Raw genomic sequence first — 19,438 nt, 5'->3', positions numbered from 1 at the left:
GTATGTCGCTTTCTGCCACATATAGTACTTTGGGTTTACGTGACGTGTTTGTTATGCATTCACAGATTGTCCGCAAATCAGCTGCAAAGCAGATGTAATAAAAATGCTTCATTCGTGGCCGATCTGTATGCAGTCGCTACAACTTATTTTAGTTTGTGATGTGGACATGATGAGCATGTTGTGTGGGCCGCTGAAGAGGAGGTACTGCTGGCCCACCACCACCAGATGGCGCCCTGCTTGGAGTGCGGGCTTCAAGCACGAGAGGGCACCAGAGCCACTGGGAGTGACAGCTGTCGCTCTTCATCAGCACCAGCTGTCACTCATTCAACCCATCACCATCACCATAAAGGCCGGACTGCAACTCCACCTCCTCGCCGAGAAATCATCTACCATACAGGTAATTCTCTGCTGAATCTAAATCGAACATTAGTCTGATCTCTTTTGCAGCCGTTTTCCTGGGACGGATTCCTTGTCTGCTGTGTTGGCGTTTGGTGTGGACTGCGACGGCTTCGCCTCCCACCCCACCCAGATAAGTGGTTGTCTCAGGAGCTGTCCGAGTGTGTTATCGGAGGTGGAGGTTCTCCCTCCTAACTGAACACAGACTGTGGGATTACTGAGTGTGCGTACTCACACTCATCAAACTGTTTCTGTTCTCTGCCAGCAGTACCGGGTCTGACTGCTGAAGACAGTGGCCACCTGGGGCGCAGGGCTTGGCGGCTCCAGTGTTCTTCAGATCCGTTGGTGGTGGAAGCTGTGTGGGTTCCGGCTCTTCTATCACCAGATGTCTTCTATCTTCGAGCTTGCCACACGCCACCTTGTGTATGATTGACATTCCGCACTATTGTTATTGTCTGTACTTCGTTGTGCGCTTCACAACATTAAATTGTTACTTTTTGGCTTATCCATTGTCCGTTCATTAACGCCCCCTGTTGTGGGTCCGTGTCACGACACCTTCCCAACAGGGCACGCAATATATCTGTTTTGCACACTGTCTCAGTCCGCTGTCAAGCCGCAAATCCCCTTCAGTTGCGGATATCAGTGGTTAATGGCAGATATACAGCGCATAGAGTATGTATTGTGTATGAATTGAGTATATATGGAGTATGTGAGGCGGATGTTATCCGCTTTCAGATTTTTGAACAGCTCAAAAATCCTGGCTGCGGACATGCGTGCCTCTGCAGATGATCACACGCATGTTTGGATGACGGCCGAATTATACAGGCATGTTACACGGATATTGCGGATGTTTGGCGAATATGGGCCAATTTTGTGTGCAATCCATACGCAAATCCTCCTAAACGCCAATGGGACAGGGCCCTTAGGTTCATGTGTCATACATCATATGGACAAACTGAGGAACATTGGGATCATTTTTAATCCTACGTTGTCCTTTGACCTCCACATTAGAGATATTACAAGGACTGCTTTCTTCCATCTGCAAAATATAGTGAAGATTCGTCCCATCCTGTCGATGGCTGATACTGAGACCCTAATACATGCATTCATCTCTTCCAGATTGGACTACTGCAATGTTCTATTTTCTGTTTTACCACAGTCCAGCATTACGGGTCTGCAATTAGTTGAAAATGCTGACGTCTGACACGAAGCAGAAGGTTTTACACCCATTACACACGACATTACACCCATTTTGGCATCCCTTTATTGGCTTCCTGTCTCCTTGAGGTTGGATTTTAAGGTGCTGTTACTGGCCTATAAAATTGTTCATGGACTGGCACCTCCCTACCTGGCTGACATGGTTAGGCCCCACGCACCGGCTTGCGCCTTGCGCTCGCAGGGTGCAGGACTGATGTGTGATCCTAGAGTGAATAAAAGGTCTGCGGGTCACAGAGCCTTTTCTTGCATGGATATGGTAGTCGGACTTTGTGGAGATTTTTAAATCCAGATTAAAGAATCATCTTTTTACCCTGTTTTATCATTAGTATTTTATGTGATTGTGTGTTTTCTTTTCATATTTTGATTCATGTTGTTCTTGTGTTGTGTGAAGCGCCTTGAGGTGACTACGTCGTGAGTTGGTGCTATACAAATTAATAACATTTTAATTTTAATTTTAGGCTAGATGGAGGCAGGGCATTAACCTTAAAATTGGTCAGATCTCAGCCACATGGGGTGTGCAGCCAGTACATAGAGTGTGAAGTTGTAAATTGAAGGGGTGATGATGAATATCATCAGCGCATATGCCCCACAGGTAGGTTGCAAGATGAAGGAGAAATAAAATTTCTTAAGATTACCTCAGTAAATACCATGTGATCATTCTGACATTAACTGTGGATTGGTTTAGGTGGCCATCAGAACCTGGTGTATCTTTCACTGAAACTAAACACTAAATGAAGGTAAAGACATTACAACTCGCAAAATCCATCCTCTATGTGTGCAGTTTGGTTATACTGTTCTCCACAGTGGTAGGCCATCAGGGCCAACAAAGTCTTCTGTGGTGGCCTCAATACTGTCAGGTGAAAAAAAATTATTTTCATACATGTTACATGTATTTTACAAAAATCGTTCCAATCATTTATTAAAGCCGGTTTGCTCTGTGTGAGTCGGATCCCATCAGATCTCAGAAGCTAAGTAAAGAGGCATCTGGTTAGTACTTGGATGGGAGACCTCTTCAGAAAACCAGCAGCTGTGTGTTTCTGGAGTTGCGTCAGGAGGGGCATCTGCTGTGGAAACCCCAACCCCCACCCCCCCACACACACACACACAAAAAAGGGACCAGCAAAAATGACAACACACACACATGTTCCAATCACTTATTGACTTATTTCTTATTGACATTTATTCATCTCCATTAAATTAACATTGAATCGGTGTGTAACTTTGCAAAAACAATGTCGGACTCTGTAGTTTTCTCTGGGCCCCTCCCCAATTGGACCGGGAGTGACATGTTTAGCCGCATGTTCTCCCTGAATTGCTGGCTGTCTGAGTGGTGTCCAAAAAATGAGGTGGGCTTCATAGATAATTGGCAAAGCTTCTGGGGAAAACCTGGTCTTGTTAGGAGAGACGGCATCCATCCCACTTTGGATGGAGCAGCTCTCATTTCTAGAAATCTGGCCAATTTTCTTAAATCCTCCAAACTGTGACTATCCAGGGTTGGGACCAGGAAGCAGAGTTGTAGTCTTACACACCTCTCTGCAGCTTCTCTCCCCCTGCCATCCCCTCATTACCCCATCCCCGTAGAGACGGTGCCTGCTCCCAGACCACCAACAACCAGCAAAAATCTATTTAAGTAAAAAAATTCAAAAAGAAAAAATAATATAGCACCTTCAACTGCACCACAGACTAAAACAGTTAAATGTGGTCTATTAAACATTAGGTCTCTCTAAGTCCCTGTTAGTAAATGATATAATAATTGATCAACATATTGATTTATTTTGCCTTACAGAAACCTGGTTACAGCAGGATGAATATGTTAGTTTAAATGAATCAACACCCCCGAGTCACACTAACTGCCAGGATGCTCGTAGCGCGGGCCGAGGCGGAGGATTAGCAGCAATCTTCCATTCCAGCTTATTAATTAATCAAAAACCCAGACAGAGCTTTAATTCATTTGAAAGCTTGACTCTTAGTCTTGTCCATCCAAATTGGAAGTCCCAAAAAACAGTTTTATTTGTTGTTATCTATCGTCCACCTGGTCGTTACTGTGAGTTTCTCTGTGAATTTTCAGACCTTTTGTCTGACTTAGTGCTTAGCTCAGATAAGATAATTATAGTGGGCGATTTTAACATCCACACAGATGCTGAGAATGACACCACTTTAATCATATCTTAGATCTTGTTCTGACTTATGGTATGGAAATAGAAGACTTAACAGTATTCCCTGAAAACTCCCTTCTCTCTGATCATTTCTTAATAACATTTACATTTACTCTGATGGACTACCCAGCAGTGGGGAATAAGTTTCATTACACTAGAAGTCTTTCAGAAAGCTCTGTGACTAGGTTTAACGATATGATTCCTTCTTTATGTTCTCTAATGCCATATACCAACACAGTGCAGAGTAGCTACCTAAACTCTGAAAGTGAGATAGAGTATCAATCAATCAATCAATCAATTTTTTTATATAGCACCAAATCACAACAAACAGTTGCCCCAAGGCGCTTTATATTGTAAGGCAAGGCCATACAATAATTATGTAAAACCCCAACGGTCAAAACGACCCCCTGTGAGCAAGCACTTGGCTACAGTGGGAAGGAAAAACTCCCTTTTAACAGGAAGAAACCTCCAGCAGAAGCAGGCTCAGGGAGGGGCAGTCTTCTGCTGGGACTGGTTGGGGCTGAGGGAGAGAACCAGGAAAAAGACATGCTGTGGAGGGGAGCAGAGATCGATCACTAATGATTAAATGCAAAGTGGTGCATACAGAGCAAAAAGAGAAAGAAACAGTGCATCATGGGAACCCCCCAGCAGTCTACGTCTATAGCAGCATAACTAAGGGATGGTTCAGGGTCACCTGATCCAGCCCTAACTATAAGCTTTAGCAAAAAGGAAAGTTTTAAGCCTAATATTAAAAGTAGAGTGGGTGTCTGTCTCCCTGATCTGAATTGGGAGCTGGTTCCACAGGAGAGGAGCCTGAAAGCTGAAGGCTCTGCCTCCCATTCTACTCTTACAAACCCTAGGAACTACAAGTAAGCCTGCAGTCTGAGAGCGAAGCGCTCTATTAGGGTGATATGGTACTACGAGGTCCCTAAGATAAGATGGAACCTGATTATTCAAAACCTTATAAGTAAGAAGAAGAATTTTAAATTCTATTCTAGAATTAACAGGAAGCCAATGAAGAGAGGCCAATATGGGTGAGATATGCTCTCTCCTTCTAGTCCCCGTCAGTACTCTAGCTGCAGCATTTTGAATTAACTGAAGGCTTTTTAGGGAACTTTTAGGACAACCTGATAATAATGAATTACAATAGTCCAGCCTAGAGGAAATAAATGCATGAATTAGTTTTTCAGCATCACTCTGAGACAAGACCTTTCTGATTTTAGAGATATTGCGTAAATGCAAAAAAGCAGTCCTACATATTTGTTTAATATGCGCTTTGAATGACATATCCTGATCAAAAATGACTCCAAGATTTCTCACAGTATTACTAGAGGTCAGGGTAATGCCATCCACAGTAAGGATCTGGTTAGACACCATGTTTCTAAGATTTGTGGGGCCAAGTACAATAACTTCAGTTTTATCTGAGTTTAAAAGCAGGAAATTAGAGGTCATCCATGTCTTTATGTCTGTAAGACAATCCTGCAGTTTAGCTAATTGGTGTGTGTCCTCTGGCTGCATGGATAGATAAAGCTGGGTATCATCTGCGTAACAATGAAAATTTAAGCAATACCGTCTAATAATACTGCCTAAGGGAAGCATGTATACAGTGAATAAAATTGGTCCTAGCACAGAACCTTGTGGAACTCCATAATTAACTTTAGTCTGTGAAGAAGATTCCCCATTTACATGAACAAATTGTAATCTATTAGACAAATATGATTCAAAAAACCGTAGCGCAGTGCCTTTAATACCTATGGCATGCTCTAATCTCTGTAATAAAATTTTATGGTCAACAGTATCAAAAGCAGCACTGAGGTCTAACAGAACAAGCACAGAGATGAGTCCACTGTCCGAGGCCATAAGAAGATCATTTGTAACCTTCACTAATGCTGTTTCTGTACTATGATGAATTCTAAAACCTGACTGAAACTCTTCAAATAGACCATTCCTCTGCAGATGATCAGTTAGCTGTTTTACAACTACCCTTTCAAGAATTTTTGAGAGAAAAGGAAGGTTGGAGATTGGCCTATAATTAGCTAAGATAGCTGGGTCAAGTGATGGCTTTTTAAGTAATGGTTTAATTACTGCCACCTTAAAAGCCTGTGGTACATAGCCAACTAACAAAGATACATTGATCATATTTAAGATCGAAGCATTAAATAATGGTAGGGCTTCCTTGAGCAGCCTGGTAGGAATGGGGTCTAATAAACATGTTGATGGTTTGGATGAAGTAACTAATGAAAATAACTCAGACAGAACAATCTGAGAGAAAGAGTCTAACCAAATACCGGCATCACCGAAAGCAGCCAAAGATAACGATACGTCTTTGGGATGGTTATGAGTAATTTTTTCTCTAATAGTTAAAATTTTGTTAGGAAAGAAAGTCATGAAGTCATTACTAGTTAAATATAATGGAATACTCAGCTCAATAGAGCTCTGACTCTTTGTCAGCCTGGCTACAGTGCTGAAAAGAAACCTGGGGTTGTTCTTATTTTCTTCAATTAGTGATGAGTAGAAAGATGTCCTAGCTTTACGGAGGGCTTTTTTATAGAGCAACAGACTCTTTTTCCAGGCTAAGTGAAGATCTTCTAAATTAGTGAGACGCCATTTCCTCTCCAACGTACGGGTTATCTGCTTTAAGCTACGAGTTTGTGAGTTATACCACGGAGTCAGGCACTTCTGATTTAAAGCTCTCTTTTTTAGAGGAGCTACAGCATCCAAAGTTGTCTTCAATGAGGATGTAAAACTATTGACGAGATACTCTATCTCCCTTACAGAGTTTAGGTAGCTACTCTGCACTGTGTTGGTATATGGCATTAGAGAACATAAAGAAGGAATCATATCCTTAAACCTAGTTACAGCGCTTTCTGAAAGACTTCTAGTGTAATGAAACTTATTCCCCACTGCTGGGTAGTCCATCAGAGTAAATGTAAATGTTATTAAGAAATGATCAGACAGAAGGGAGTTTTCAGGGAATACTGTTAAGTCTTCTATTTCCATACCATAAGTCAGAACAAGATCTAAGATATGATTAAAGTGGTGGGTGGACTCATTTACTTTTTGAGCAAAGCCAATAGAGTCTAATAATAGATTAAATGCAGTGTTGAGGCTGTCATTCTCAGCATCTGTGTGGATGTTAAAATCGCCCACTATAATTATCTTATCTGAGCTAAGCACTAAGTCAGACAAAAGGTCTGAAAATTCACAGAGAAACTCACAGTAACGACCAGGTGGACGATAGATAATAACAAATAAAACTGGTTTTTGGGACTTCCAATTTGGATGGACAAGACTAAGAGTCAAGCTTTCAAATGAATTAAAGCTCTGTCTGGGTTTTTGATTAATTAATAAGCTGGAATGGAAGATTGCTGCTAATCCTCTGCCTCGGCCCGTGCTACGAGCATTCTGACAGTTAGTGTGACTCGGGGGTGTTGACTCATTTAAACTAACATATTCATCCTGCTGTAACCAGGTTTCTGTAAGGCAGAATAAATCAATATGTTGATCAATTATTATATCATTTACTAACAGGGACTTAGAAGAGAGAGACCTAATGTTTAATAGACCACATTTAACTGTTTTAGTCTGTGGTGCAGTTGAAGGTGCTATATTATTTTTTCTTTTTGAATTTTTATGCTTAAATAGATTTTTGCTGGTTATTGGTGGTCTGGGAGCAGGCACCGTCTCTACGGGGATGGGGTAATGAGGGGATGGCAGGCGGAGAGAAGCTGCAGAGAGGTGTGTAAGACTACAACTCTGCTTCCTGGTCCCAACCCTGGATAGTCACGGTTTGGAGGATTTAAGAAAATTGGCCAGATTTCTAGAAATGAGAGCTGCTCCATCCAAAGTGGGATGGATGCCGTCTCTCCTAACAAGACCAGGTTTTCCCCAGAAGCTTTGCCAATTATCTATGAAGCCCACCTCATTTTTTGGACACCACTCAGACAGCCAGCAATTCAAGGAGAACATGCGGCTAAACATGTCACTCCCGGTCTGATTGGGGAGGGGCCCAGAGAAAACTACAGAGTCCGACATTGTTTTTGCAAAGTTACACACTGATTTAATGTTAATTTTAGTGACCTCCGATTGGCGTAACCGGGTGTCATTACTGCCGACGTGAATTACAATCTTACCAAATTTACGCTTAGCCTTAGCCAGCAGTTTCAAATTTCCTTCAATGTCGCCTGCTCTGGCCCCCGGAAGACAATTGACTATGGTTGCTGGTGTCGCTAACTTCACATTTCGCAAAACAGAGTCGCCAATAACCAGAGTTTGATCCTCGGCGGGTGTGTCGTCGAGTGGGGAAAAACGGTTAGAGATGTGAACGGGTTGGCGGTGTACACAGGGCTTCTGTTTAGGGCTACGCTTCCTCCTCACAGTCACCCAGTCAGCCTGCTTTCCCGGCTGCTCGGGATCTGCCAGGGGGTAACTAACGGCGGCTAAGCTACCTTGGTCCGCACCGACTACAGGGGCCTGGCTAGCTGTAGAATTTTCCACGGTGCGGAGCCGAGTCTCCAATTTGTCCAGCCTGGCCTCCAAAGCTACGAATAAGCTACACTTATTACAAGTACCGTTACTGCTAAAGGAGGCCGAGGAATAACTAAACATTTCACACCCAGAGCAGAAAAGTGCGGGAGAGACAGGAGAAGCCGCCATGCTAAATCGGCTAAGAGCTAGTAGCTACGCTAAGCTAGCGGATTCCTAAAAACACGCAAAGTGAATAATGTGTAAATAATTTAGAGGTGATTCAGCAGAAGGAGTGCTTTAGTTAAGGCACGTAAAGATTACACTGGGAAACAAATCGTAATCTAGATAACTAGATCAATCTAACTGCGCAGATTAAACAGCTAACAGATACAGAAAAACACCGCTGTGCTCCGGAACAGGAAGTGATACAATACCGCAGTGAGAGCCAACCACCAGTAGAGGCAAGCAAAAGTGACACATTTTGACACAGTATCTCGTCAGTAGTTTTACATCCTCATTGAAGACAACTTTGGATGCTGTAGCTCCTCTGAAAAAGAGAGCTTTAAATCAGAAGTGCCTGACTCCGTGGTATAACTCACAAACTCGCAGCTTAAAGCAGATAACCCGTAAGTTGGAGAGGAAATGGCATCTCACTAATTTAGAAGATCTTCACTTAGCCTGGAAAAAGAGTCTGTTGCTCTATAAAAAAGCCCTTTGTAAAGCTAGGACATCTTACTACTCATCACTAATTGAAGAAAATAAGAACAACCCCAGGTTTCTTTTCAGCACTGTAGCCAGGCTGACAAAGAGTCAGAGCTCTATTGAGCCGAGTATTCCTTTAACTTTAACTAGTAATGACTTCATGACTTTCTTTGCTAATAAAATTTTAACTATTAGAGAAAAAATTACTCATAACCATCCCAAAGACGTATCGTTATCTTTGGCTGCTTTCAGTGATGCCGGTATTTGGTTAGACTCTTTCTCTCCAATTGTTCTGAGTTATTTTCATTAGTTACTTCCTCCAAACCATCAACATGTCTATTAGACCCCATTCCTACCAGGCTGCTCAAGGAAGCCCTACCATTAATTAATGCTTCGATCTTAAATATGATCAATCTATCTTTATTAGTTGGCTATGTACCACAGGCTTTTAAGGTGGCAGTAATTAAACCATTACTTAAAAAGCCATCACTTGACCCAGCTATCTTAGCTAATTATAGGCCAATCTCCAACCTTCCTTTTCTCTCAAAAATTCTTGAAAGGGTAGTTGTAAAACAGCTAACTGATCATCTGCAGAGGAATGGTCTATTTGAATAGTTTCAGTCAGGTTTTAGAATTCATCATAGTACAGAAACAGCATTAGTGAAGGTTACAAATGATCTTCTTATAGCCTCAGACAGTGGACTCATCTCTGTGCTTGTTCTGTTAGACCTCAGTGCTGCTTTTGATACTGTTGACCATAAAATTTTATTATAGAGATTAGAGCATGCCATAGGTATTAAAGGCACTGCGCTGCGGTGGTTTGAATCATATTTATCTAATAGATTACAATTTGTTCATGTAAATGGGGAATCTTCTTCACAGACTAAGGTTAATTATGGAGTTCCACAAGGTTCTGTGCTAGGACCAATTTTATTCACTTTATACGTTTCCCTTAGGCAGTATTATTAGACGGCATTGCTTAAATTTTCATTGTTACGCAGATGATACCCAGCTTTATCTATCCATGAAGCCAGAGGACACACACCAATTAGCTAAACTGCAGGATTGTCTTACAGACATAAAGACATGGATGACCTCTAATTTCCTGCTTTTAAACTCAGATAAAACTGAAGTTATTGTACTTGGCCCCACAAATCTTAGAAACATGGTGTCTAACCAGATCCTTACTCTGGATGGCATTACCCTGACCTCTAGTAATACTGTGAGAAATCTTGGAGTCATTTTTGATCAGGATATGTCATTCAATGCGCATATTAAACAAATATGTAGGACTGCTTTTTTGCATTTACGCAATATCTCTAAAATTAGAAAGGTCTTGTCTCAGAGTGATGCTGAAAAACTAATTCATGCATTTATTTCCTCTAGGCTGGACTATTGTAATTCATTATTATCAGGTTGTCCTAAAAGTTCTCTGAAAAGCCTTCAGTTAATTCAAAATGCTGCAGCTAGAGTACTGACAGGGACTAGAAGGAGAGAGCATATCTCACCCATATTGGCCTCTCTTCATTGGCTTCCTGTTAATTCTAGAATAGAATTTAAAATTCTTCTTCTTACTTATAAGGTTTTGAATAATCAGGTCCCATCTTATGTTAGGGACCTCATAGTACCATATCACCCCAATAGAGCGCTTCGCTCTCAGACTGCAGGCTTACTTGTAGTTCCTAGGGTTTGTAAGAGTAGAATGGGAGGCAGAGCCTTCAGCTTTCAGGCTCCTCTCCTGTGGAACCAGCTCCCAATTCAGATCAGGGAGACAGACACCCTCTCTACTTTTAAGATTAGGCTTAAAACTTTCCTTTTTGCTAAAGCTTATAGTTAGGGCTGGATCAGGTGACCCTGAGCCATCCCTTAGTTATGCTGCTATAGACTTAGACTGCTGGGGGTTGCCACGATGCACTGAGTGTTTCTTTCTCTTTTTGCTCTGTATGCACCACTCTGCATTTAATCATTAGTGATTGATCTCTGCTCCCCTCCACAGCATGTCTTTTTCCTGGTTCTCTCCCTCAGCCCCAACCAGTCCCAGCAGAAGACTGCCCCTCCCTGAGCCTGGTTCTGCTGGAGGTTTCTTCCTGTTAAAAGGGAGTTTTTCCTTCCCACTGTTGCCAAGTGCTTGCTCACAGGGGGTCGTTTTGACCGTTGGGGTTTTTCCGTAATTATTGTATGGCCTTGCCTTACAATATAAGGTGCCTTGGGGCAACTGTTTGTTGTGATTTGGCGCTATATAAATAAAATTGATTTGATTTAAATAATTTTGTTTCTACTCTGCCTGAGCTGTGCTAATTCCACATCAGCTCATATGGATTAGGTCTTAGTTTTAACCAATCAGAATTCCTCCAACTTTCTCTGGGTGAAAAATCTTCTGAGAGGCCTTCAGAATTTGTATCCCTTAACCGTAACCCTAGTCCATCAGAGGAAGCCAAATGGGTATGCAATAAAATAGGGAATAATAATAATTAATAGGAACATTGGGTCGAAGGTGATGCAGGTTGACAGCTGGTCAATTAATGTGCCTAGATTACAAATATCAAGTTTACTGCCATATTTGGCTCTTCTTATAGTGGGTGTTCACCATAATGCTGGTATGACACTGTGATGCTGTTATATGAGTGAAGTGATGCGCAGCGGTGCAAAGCTCGATCATGGTACAGGGGGTCCCAAACAGGAAGTGCCAAATTTTAAGTCCACAGTGAAACAGTAACTGTCAAATTTCAATCATTTCCTGGATTGACAGATGAGATCCCATGGATGTGATTAACACTTCCTGGCATGGGTGGAGCTTGAGCGGAGGCCAGGGTTGCACTGGACACCCCTGAAATCTGATTGGACACAGATGATTGACATCACAGCACTGCACATCTGGTTGAAAGAGCTGCATTTTGAAATCAGTGTCATATTGACTGCTAGGTTCCTCCTGTCCAGTAGTTGGTGCTGTGTACCACAAAAGGTTTTAATCTACCTTAGTAGAAGAAGAAAAATGTTTGACTCAGATTTGAACTGAACACATCGCTTGAACCACGGACTGAAAGCTGAAAGGTTTTAGCCATGCTAATGCTCCGCTGAAGCATTTACTCAAAAAAAGCCTGAAGGACCTAAATGACATGATGAGATGCTGAAGCGCTTCACTCATTCATGTCTGCGACATATACATATTAGGTCAATGGTTCCATTCTTGTTATTAGTACCTCACAATGGCTATCCACCCCCTCCCCTCCAACCTGAGCAGCCAAAGTGGAAACTACCAACGTTTCATTAAATACGTAAGCTGAATAAAACCTTATATTTGCTATGAGGTCAAGTTTAAATAAACTGTGTTTAGGAGTTGGGGTACTGAGGATTTGCTGTTTCAAATATTCTAAATGTTCTGTTTAATTTAGTCTGAGTCTCTTCCAATAACCTGTTTAATAGGAATCCTTTTATTTTCATATAATTGATAATAAAACTTTTATTTTAAAAATAAGAAATACTATATTCAAATCTCACCTTCAAACACAGCCTTATATGACCTGAGAAATCTACTTAAGATCCCAATTTTCTGTATGAATACAAACTTCCTACGGGCACTGCAGTAGTAGTGTTAATAACTGATACACTGCTTAAGTTATAATGCAGTATATATCAGGCTGGAAAGGCAGGACAAGCCGGACGCAAATGCACGACGCAGGTACACAGCTCTGTGGAGGAAAAACGTTTACTGAATAAGCAGGCTTAGGTCGGTACACGGATAGGCAATCCAAACAAAGCAACAGGATCCAGAACATCAGGCAAAAAGCGTGGTCAAAGGGCAAGCAGGTAGTCGTCATAAACCAAAGAGGCACAATAAGCAAGGCAAGAAAACTAGAACAGAGCTGGTAAGAAGGCACTAGGCACATCGAACTGGCAAAGGACAGATTCAAACCGAGCAGCTTATAAAGCACCCAAGTGATTAATCGAAACAGAGAACGGGTGTGTAGGGAAACACCCAGAACCGGGGCGTGGCCAGATGCACGGAGACACCCACCACCAAGAACCGAGAGAAAAAGGCAAGAGACAACAGGACAGAGTAAACCCAAGCAGAAAAAGAGACAAACCAAGCACCAAAACCACCCCCACGACCCTAACAGTATATCTTTTGTCTTTTGACAAACACTTTTAGACGTGAGCATATTACGCCTGTCCTGTACTCACTCCACTGGCTTCCAGTTCGTTTTAGAATTGATTTTAAAAGTTTAATGTTTGTTTTTAAAGCTATTTATGGCCTTGCACCTCCCTACTTGTCTGAAATTTTAACTTTGCGCACCTACAGTAGGACATTAAGGGCGTCTGGCCAGCTTTACTTAGATGTTCCAAGGTCAAGATATAAACGCTGGGGTGATCATGCTTTCGTGGTAGCTGGCCCCAGACTGTGGAATGAGCTACCTCTTGAGTTACGTATTATTCCTGACCTAGCACTTTTTAAATCTAAGTTAAAGACTTATTTATTTAAACTGGCTTTTAACACTTAGTGGGGAGGTGACATGTTCTGTTATTTTTATGTTCTTTTTTATGTGTTGTTTTAAAATTTTATTTTATATGTGTTATATTTTTGTAAATTTGTGTTTTTAATGTTAAGCACTTTGGACACCAGTCGGTGCTGTAAAGCGCTTTATAAATAAATGTTGATTGATTGATTGATTGATCTTTTAAGATACTGTACTAAGGGGTGTTAAAAACAAGTATTTACACATTAGACTGAAAAATATATACTGTGAAATAAATAATATGAAAAAGGGTGTTTTAATACAATGAAATCTTGAAATGTTGAACTATAGGTGATGCTCGTGGATCTCAGCAACAGTATCACACAATTTAGTTTCTCTGAGTTCAGTTATACATATAACATATAAATATAAACACAACACTTTTGGTTTTGCTCCCATTTTGTATGAGATGAACTCAAAGATCTAAAACTTTTTCCACATACACAATATCACCATTTCCCTCAAATATTGTTCACAAACCAGTCTAAATCTGTGATAGTGAGCACTTCTCCTTTGCTGAGATAATCCATCCCACCTCACAGGTGTGCCATACCAAGATGCTGATTAGACACCATGATTAGTGCACAGGTGTGCCTTAGACTGCCCACAATAAAAGGCCACTCTGAAAGGTGCAGTTTTGTTTTATTGGGGGGGATACCAGTCAGTATCTGGTGTGACCACCATTTGCCTCATGCAGTGCAACACATCTCCTTCGCATAGAGTTGATCAGGTTGTCAATTGTGGCCTGTGGAATGTTGGTCCACTCCTCTTCAATGGCTGTGCGAAGTTGCTGGATATTGGCAGGAACTGGTACACGCTGTCGTATACGCCGGTCCAGAGCATCCCAAACATGCTCAATGGGTGACATGTCCAGTGAGTATGCCGGCCATGCAAGAACTGGGACATTTTCAGCTTCCAAGAATTGTGTACAGATCCTTGCAACATGGGGCCGTGCATTATCCTGCTGCAACATGAGGTGATGTTCTTGGATGTATGGCACAACAATGGGCCTCAGGATCTCGTCACGGTATCTCTGTGCATTCAAAATGCCATCAATAAAATGCACCTGTGTTCTTCGTCCATAACAGACGCCTGCCCATACCATAACCCCACCGCCACCATGGGCCACTCGATCCACAACATTGACATCAGAAAACCGCTCACCCACACGACGCCACACACGCTGTCTGCCATCTGCCCTGGACAGTGTGAACCGGGATTCATCCGTGAAGAGAACACCTCTCCAACGTGCCAAATGCCAGCGAATGTGAGCATTTGCTCACTCAAGTTGGTTACGACGACGAACTGGAGTCAGGTCGAGACCCCGATGAGGACGACGAGCATGCAGATGAGCTTCCCTGAGACTGTTTCTGACAGTTTGTGCAGAAATTCTTTGGTTATGCAAACCGATTGTTTCAGCAGCTGTCCGAGTGGCTGGTCTCAGATGATCTTGGAGGTGAACATGCTGGATGTGGAGGTCCTGGGCTGGTGTGGTTACACGTGGTCTGTGGTTGTGAGGCTGGTTGGATGTACTGCCAAATTCTCTGAAACGCCTTTGGAGACGGCTTATGGTAGAGAAATGAACATTCAGTACACGAGGAACAGCTCTGGTTCACATTCCTGCTGTCAGCATGCCAATTGCACGCTCCCTCAAATCTTGCGACATCTGTGGCATTGTGCTGTGTGATAAAACTGCACCTTTCAGAGTGGCCTTTTATTGTGGGCAGTCTAAGGCACACCTGTGCACTAATCATGGTGTCTAATCAGCATCTTGATATGGCACACCTGTGAGGTGGGATGGATTATCTCAGCAAAGGAGAAGTGCTCACTATCACAGATTTAGACTGGTTTGTGAACAATATTTGAGGGAAATGGTGATATTGTGTATGTGGGAAAAGTTTTAGATCTTTGAGTTCATCTCATACAAAATGGGAGCAAAACCAAAAGTGTTGCGTTTATATTTTTGTTGAGTGTATAATCCAAGCGTTAACTGTGATTTATCTGTGGCTATAAAAGACATTACAAAGCTGATTTAAACTCACCCTCTTAAGATTATAAGTGCTGTGATCATCTTAAAGTTTGAGTGAACTTTGCAGCCTCACATCACAAAATGGTTGGATATTTGGAATAGTTGGGTCACGGTTGGATAGTTGGATTTGTTACAAGAAAATAGATCAAATTGAGGATCTAGTCTCCCTTATGTCATCTTATCTGGCAAACTGCAGCTGAAACCTTCTGTTCCACTCCACCATCAAGTTGTTGTACCGGTGATGTAAAAGACAAAGGTGACACATATGTTCTTCAGTCACACACATAGAAGCAGACGATGTCGTCAGAGTTGTCGCTGGTGTCTTGGTGGATTACCTCACTGCTCACTTTGTCATTTTTATTTGTGCCCCAACGGCAGCTTTTTAGGGACTGCTGCAGTTTGATATCTTACCACAATTTTACATGAATTTTACAATTTTGCATGAACATTGCCATTTAGTGGGCTCAGAAAAAAAAAAAAAAAAAAAAAAAAACACCAAATTCTTCCTCACTATGACATTGAATGTTAAGCATCACAACGCCATGTATTACTAAAATGTTGTAAACATAGTTTGCAATACTGATTTCTAAATGTATCTCATTTTCATCAATTTTTAAATTTTCTGAAGCACCTTGCATGCATGTTCACTCTATCAATCAGTCATACTTTATTTATGCAGCACTTTCCACACAAATAAAACACAACACAAGGTTTATTTCCTTTTAAAATATCTTATGCAAACATAAGCATTTGGACATTTTATGATCTCTGCAGTCTGCACATTAATAAAATACTGCAAGGAGATTGCAGATAATTCTATTTATTAGATTGAAATTTAGTTTTGCATTTCAAATGTTAATGTACAATCTTAATGCACTTTGACATAACAGTAAAAATGTCTGTACATGTTTTAAATTATGCACTTAAGATTCAAGTGCTGCAGATAAATAATATACACAGTGGTGTGCAAAATCTTTACACTATATTTTGATTAAAAATACAGTGTCTGATGTTTTTTAACAGTACATCAACAGATGTAAATCTCCATGTAACTGTGGAGTTGCATCAGGAAGGGAACTGAGTATGAAATTTGTACCAAATCAACATGCAGATCTGAGACAGGTCTGCTGTGGTAACCCTGAGTGGACAAAATGGACAAGCCAAAAGGAACTTACTTTTATCAACCAAAAATCTAAATGGAAAAGTCCAAAGGTTTGTCTTCTGACAATTGTACTGAAGAAACTAAACCATTATAATGCAAATATGTCAAAATATTAGAATATTTCATTTCTAGTTTGAGCACCTCACTATTTCTGCAGTATAAACACCATAAATTTCTCATTTGATTTGACAGTTGTCCAGAAGACACTCATCGACAACCTTCAAGAGGAGGGTATGCCACAGAAAGCCATAGCTGAAAGGGCTGGTTGTTCACAGAGTGTTGAGTGGAAGGGAAAAGTGTGGTAGGAAAAGATACACAAGCAACAGGGATGACTGCAGCCTTGAGAAGATAGTCAGGCAAAGCCAATTCAAGAACTTGAAGGAGCTTCACAAGGAGTGGACTGTGGCTGGAGGCAGTGAATCAAGAGCCAACAGACAAGTGTTGCATTTCTAGTGTCCAGCCACTCCTAAACCAGAGACAAAGTCTTTTCTGCGCTAAGGAGAAAAAGAACTAGACCATTACTCAGTGGACCAAAAGTCCTCTTTTCAGATGAAAAAGTAAATTCTGCACTTCATTTGGAAATCAAAGTCCCAGAGTGTGGAGCAAGAGTAGAGAGACACAGAATCCAAGTAGCTTGAAGTGTAAAGTTTTCACAGTCAGTGATCATTTAAGGTCCATGTCATCTGCTGGTGTTGGTCCACTGTGTTTTATCAAGTCCAAAGTCAATGCAGCTGCTTCCATTTGCTGACAAGCTTTATGGAAAAGCTGATTTCCTTTTCAAGCAGGAATTGGCACCTGTCCACAGTGCCAAAACTACCAGTAACTGGTTTGTTGACCGTGGTATTAGTGAACCTGATTGGCCCCATAGACAATACCCCATAGATGGGGTATGGGGTATTGTCAAGAGCAGTGATGCCAGTAACGCGTTACTCTAATCTGACCACTTTTTTTAGTAACGAGTAATCTAACGCGTTAATCTTTCCAAATCAGTAATCAGATTAAAGTTCTCCATGTCACTGTGCGTTACTATTATTTTTCATTGTGGGTCGATAGCAGCATTAAACTTGGTCTGTGGGCAGGAGGTCGGGGTTCGACTGAACTGCCCACTTTAAGGAGCTGTGAGCTTTTCATCCGCGTTTTTTTGCAGCTGCTCGACTCGTCGTTTCCTCTTAAAGCGCGGTGATCAGCACACCTGCACTGAGCTTTACAAAGACATTTTTATACTTTTTTTCCTCCTTTATTTAGAGCTGAGCTGAGCCGCTCCGTATCTGCACGTTAAAACAGCTGATCCTCCGCGACGCGTCAACAACTAACACTATTTTCCACTCAAATGCACCTAAACTCTCTTTCTGAGGACCACATGATGTGAAAACACAATAAAACTTTCTTACCTGTAAATCTGGTCACGTTTTCTGCATAAATAAATGTTATCCATTCTTTGTGCTCAAACGCCAAAGTAGGGGCGAATCCAGATGGAATGGTGGCGTGGGGGAGGGATGTGTCCCCCTCACAACACCCCTAGATTAAAGGTCCAGTTTTGAAGCCTTTTTTTACTACAACTACTAATACTACTTAAAATAATATTAATTTCGACAAGTAAAATATTTAGAGAGAATTTAAATGTTAGAAAAATGCTAGAATGAATTTAATAGTTACATTTATAAACAATGTAGGTTCGAAATTGCAAGTTTTACTGTTACAGTGCTGTCAACAGTTAAATATGAGGTCAAGAAAGAGGTCTTTATTTTACTTTTTATAAAACAAGTATTTATTTTCATTGAAGTCAAGAAAGGGTGACTATAAAGTGAGTTTTGGCAAAACAGGTATCATTGTCATGTTGAGGTGGCAGAGGGTTGTTGTCGGCAGCTGGGAAAAGTAACTAAAAAGTAACTAGTAATCTAACTTAGTTACTTTTACAATTGAGTAATCAGTAAAGTAACTAAGTTACTTTTTCAAGGAGTAATCAGTAATTGGATTACTTTTTCAAAGTAACTGTGGCAACACTGGTCAAGAGGAAGATGAGACACCAGACCCAACAATACTGACCACCTGAAGGATGCTATCAAAGCATCCTGGGCTTTCAGAACACCTCAGTTGTGCCACAGGCTGATCACCTCCATGCCACGCCATGATGTAGTAACTCAGTCAAAAAGCAGATCTAACCAAGAATTGAATGTATAAATAAACCTACTTTTGGGAATTCCAACATTCTGTTTTATAAATCCGTTCTCTGGATTGATCTTTGGATATATACTAATATTTTAAAATACATTTTTTTAATGTTTTGAAGCTGACGACCGTAATTATTAAATTTAGTTTATATGTAATGAATCCAAAATTCATAAAATTTGCACTTTTTGAAATATATGATTAAAAATATAACTTTTCTTCTGTGATATTCTAATTTTTTTTGCAACAGACTTGGAGCAGCCAGTTTAAATTTTCTGCATGAACATCTGCATTCTTAAAGGATATTAGCTCAGCCTCAGCGGTATGTGTGGGGCCTGTGCAGCAGCTCCGGCCTGAATCACTACAAACCTCATTAGGAGGATTAGAGCTATAATGGACTGGAGGGGACGGCTGACTGATTCAGATACTCAACAAGATTTATGTCCCTGCTCCACAGTAAGTGTGCAGCGCCACATTCACACTCTCACTGTGTCCTTGGGCATCGCTCAACACTGACAAATTTTAAAGCAAGGAGCACGATAATGAAAATGTGCACACATACAGAGGCAGACAAATCTGGCTTACACTTTATCCCATGACACTCAGAAGTGAACAGGTAAAGCTG

At 41.2% G+C, this 19,438-nt stretch overlaps 1 protein-coding gene and 2 long non-coding RNA genes across 3 annotated transcripts in view; 1 reads left to right on the top strand and 2 right to left on the bottom strand.

Annotated features, from left to right (window-relative positions):
* Window positions 1-2,679, top strand: part of LOC117529314 — a 24,391-nt gene extending 21,712 nt beyond the window's left edge. Inside the window, exon 3 of the long non-coding RNA XR_004565989.1 lies at window positions 2,540-2,679. This is a non-coding gene — a long non-coding RNA (uncharacterized LOC117529314). The remainder of the gene's footprint in view (window positions 1-2,539) is intronic.
* LOC117529312 (synaptic vesicle glycoprotein 2C-like) overlaps window positions 1-19,438 on the bottom strand; it is a 139,110-nt gene that overhangs the window by 68,940 nt on the left and 50,732 nt on the right. The window lies entirely within an intron of this gene.
* On the bottom strand, window positions 2,534-19,438 carry LOC117529313. Its single transcript, XR_004565988.1, has 3 exons — window positions 19,428-19,438; window positions 13,200-13,203; window positions 2,534-2,651 (listed from the first exon to the last, which is right to left on the bottom strand). It is a non-coding gene; the product is annotated as an uncharacterized LOC117529313 (long non-coding RNA).

Source organism: Thalassophryne amazonica, chromosome 17, assembly GCF_902500255.1.
Source record: "Thalassophryne amazonica chromosome 17, fThaAma1.1, whole genome shotgun sequence".
Lineage (NCBI taxonomy): Eukaryota > Metazoa > Chordata > Actinopteri > Batrachoidiformes > Batrachoididae > Thalassophryne > Thalassophryne amazonica.
Note: the sequence above shows the minus strand (reverse complement) of the source record. Positions and strands in the feature narration are given on the sequence as shown.